This window comes from Vigna radiata, chromosome 9 (assembly GCF_000741045.1).
Source record: "Vigna radiata var. radiata cultivar VC1973A chromosome 9, Vradiata_ver6, whole genome shotgun sequence".
Classification (NCBI taxonomy): Eukaryota; Viridiplantae; Streptophyta; class Magnoliopsida; order Fabales; family Fabaceae; genus Vigna; species Vigna radiata.
This window is the reverse complement of record NC_028359.1, coordinates 14,260,264-14,264,244: the sequence shown is the minus strand read 5'-3', so window position 1 is coordinate 14,264,244 and position 3,981 is coordinate 14,260,264. Positions and strand designations below refer to the sequence as shown.

At 33.0% G+C, this 3,981-nt stretch overlaps 1 pseudogene; it reads right to left on the bottom strand.

Annotated features, from left to right (window-relative positions):
- Positions 1–2,129, bottom strand: part of LOC106773399 — a 3,585-nt pseudogene extending 1,456 nt beyond the window's left edge.
- Between the last annotated feature and the right edge of the window lie 1,852 nt (positions 2,130–3,981).

Sequence of the window (3,981 nt, the reverse complement as noted above, 5' to 3'; positions counted from 1 at the left end):
GAAACTTTAGCCAATTGGTGAATTGTTGATGAATTAAGGGAAGGTTTCTTTCCCTTTTTCCTCGACCAATAGATAGTTAAGGCAGATAATAGTACAATGAGAGAAACAACTACACTTAATGTCACCACTATCAATCTGAACTTGTGGTGTTTTGCATGTTTCTTAATTTTAACAGGGCATGGTGGCAGATGCAATTCAGTAATACCTCCACAAAGCTTACTGTTTCCAACCACCCCCAATGCACTTACATTCCGAAAGACACCTTCAGTGGGTACCTCACCTTCCAACATATTAAAAGATACATTCAAATATTGTAAGAAAGAAAGGTTTTGCAGGAAATTTAGAATTGATCCAGACAAATGGTTTTGTGACAGGTCCAAAAATATAATGCTTTTAAGTGATGCCAAAGAAGATGGTATGATTCCTTGTAAAGAATTCCCTTGCAAACAGAGGTACTCTAACATTATGCATTTTCCAACACCAAGAGGAATGTGACCAGATATATGATTGTTTGACATATCTAGAAAGTTAATATTGCGTATATTTCCCACTGCATCTGGTATACTACCACTCAAGGAATTATATGACAAATCCAATATGAATAGAGAGGTAAGATTGAAAAGCTCTAGTGGTATGGTGCCTGTGAGATTGTTCTCTGAAAGATCTAAATATTGTCGCAGTTGACAATTTCCAATACTTGGAGGAATACTCCCTTCAAATCGATTTGCTCGTAGGTTCAAATGAAACAATTGACTTAAGTTTCCAATGGAGGGTTCTATCTTTCCAGACAACTTGTTTTCCACTAGGATTAACACTCCAAGCTTTGTAAACTTTCCAAAAGTTGTCGGGATACTCCCAGAAATGTGGGTGTTGTATATTGATAAGACTGTTAAGCCAACTAAATTTCCTATTGCCTCAGGAATTTCTCCATATATTTCATTGTATCCGAGATATAGGTGACTTAGTTGGGTGGACAAATTTCCCAAAGAATTTGGCAAATGACCTCCTAAACTATTGTAAGATAGAGCTAACATTTCCAACTTAGTACAATTTACCAATGATTTTAAAAACTCCAAATCATTAGTTGAATTGTAACCTAAATTGTTTTGAGCCAAGTTTAGGTGATAAAGATCATGTAGTTTTCCAAGACTTGGAATTCTTCCCACAAAATGGTTTGTAGAGAGATGAAGGAGTGAAAGACTGGATGCATTTGCAATGGAAGGTGGCAATGGACCTGATAATTGATTGGAACCAAGTACAAGTCCCTGAAGATTCTGGAGGGTGTGGAACATGTTGGGTGGAAGACAGCCACTAAGTTGATTTTCTATAGCTTCGATTCCAATAAGAGATGACATATTATAAAGACAGGAAGGAATTGATCCAGTCATTTTGTTAGAACTTAAAGATACAATAGTTAAGCTTTTGAGATGACATATTTCTGGTGGAATATCTCCCTCTAAATTGTTACAACCAAGTAATAGATAAATTATTGAAGAAAGATTCCCAATGGAAGATGGAATTTCTCCTGTTAACTGATTCCGACCAAAGCTCAAAAACTGCATGTTCCGGAGCAATCCGATTGTAATAGGTATTTTTCCTTTCAGATTGTTTCCATACAAATATAAAATTTTGAGTTGAGTACAATGCGTCAAATTCAAAGGAATTTCTCCTCCCAATGTATTATTTTCAACATTGAAATTCTGCAGTTGGGACAATCTTCCCACTTCTGGTGGGATATTGCCATAGAAACTGTTGTTTCCAAGTACAAATTTTCTGATGTAAGAGAGATTACCTATGTGAGGAGATATGTACCCTTTCAACTTGTGCCCTTTCAAGTTAAGCTCAGTAACCCTTGGAAGTGTGGGATGGCATGTGATTCCATACCAATTACAGAAGTGAGTAGAAGTATTCCAAGAAAGCAAGATCCCATTTGGGTCACTCGATATTGATTCTTTGAATTTGATAAGTGCCATATGATCGATCTCATTTTCTAAAGCAAAAACATGGTGTTTGGAGTTGCATGTAAAGTGGAAAAACAGGGGAAAATATATAAACCAAAAAGAAGATGGCTTCATCTTTTTGTGAGCAATTTATGGAGATTCTATAATGATGGTACTTTATTCTTTCATAGATTTATTTATAGAGAGATTAGTAAATAAGGTGGAATAGGAAAAGCAGCTCTTGCTCTACAAGTCAAGCTAATAGCCAATATAGTAAATATGAGTGGACACCTTGTTTTGTAGCAGCCGCTGTTACACACCAATATGTGGAAAACATTTTAAATGGAGTTATTTTTTTTCTGATGGCAGAAGGTAATGTGGGAAGTTTCATTTGTAGATGATGTGCTTATTTTATCCCTTCAAGGTGGCTTATTGTGTGTATCCTAGCGTTAGAATAAGCGGTTGAGGGTCTTCCGGTGGTGCCGTTGTGTGGTGCGGATTTGTTTAAGGTATTCGTTGTTACATAAGTTTGTATTTTTTCCTACTCAAAAGAATTATTAGTTGAAATGTTTATTTGATTTTAAAGAAATTAAAATCTAATTAAGACATAGAAAAATCATTTTATTTATTTAATATGAACATTTTATTTTTTTTACAAAGACTACATTTTATTAGAAAATATTTTATGTTATTTCATTTATGAAGTTGGTTATATATGAATATGATATAAAAATATTGAGTACAATATAAAATTGTAATAATATATATTTCATTTAATAACATAATGATAAGAATGATATAAAAATTATTGATTTAAATATAATAAAATTATAATATATTAAACTATATAGTAAAATATATAATTTTATATGTATATAAAAATGATATTATTTCTAAATTAATTAAAGTTTTTTAGGGGATCAAACTTACCTTAGTCTTAGTCGTATATAATGACATTTGGATTTTTATCTAATTATTGTAATACTGTTAAGTCAACATATATAACTGAATGGTTGTGGTTTAATAACTTCAAAGAGTGTTGGTCATTCTCTAGCGTGTCGTATCGGTCATTCTGTTGACTTTAACGTGTAGTATTGGTTATTATCTTGACTTTAAATTTTCTTTTCCCATCTTATTTTCTAGCTTTTTTGAATAAATCTGACCAAGAATTGAAATACCACCATTGAAGAGTCTACATGAATTGCACACAAGAAAAAGTGAAGAATTCTTCTCTGAGGTTACTTTCTTTTTGGTTTATACAATCTCATATTTTTCCACTCTTGACTTTGAAACTGAGATCACGAGTCTTTTAATTATGTCTAAACTCATAAAAGAGGTGAGAAGTTATATTGATTTTGGATCCCTGAACTTCTATTCTTATGTTTTCGTCACTGTACTTCTGAAAAATGTTGTTTTTAGACATGTTCAGATGGTCATATAAATATTCTTTCAAGCATTACTCTTTAGCTGAAATGTCTTAACGAGTGTCCCTACAAGAAGAAAATTCCACACCACGCGGTGTGCTGCTGAAAATAATATATGTGCAATTAATTAATTTTATATTTGAGAAATGTCTAAAATCGACTGCAGCGGAATTATTAGCGTGGGATAACAAACCAAGAAGGTTTTTAAAATAAACGCGTGCCTTTTAATTTATACTCAATTTAACTTACTACGCAAATAATAAATATAAATAAGAGAATAAGGTTGAGAGAAATTTGCACAGATAATTTTATCCAAATCACACGGATCCTACGTCCAGTCGCTTATCTCAAACAAGATAAACCTTTTTCACTATCACAAAACAATTACAAATATTAATCACAGAGAAAAACAATTTGTAAGAGTTTAGAAATACCACCTCTCTTGAAACCACAAGAGATGAACTTACACCTCCTTTGAATCTTCACAAAGGATGACCACCTCCTCCGAATACTTCACGAAGGAACTCTGTCTTGGAGCTCAAGAGTTCCTTTGTAGACAGAACTGAAATTCCCACTCCCTATCAAGTTTGTAGTTGAGAACCCATCAGTTCCATTGT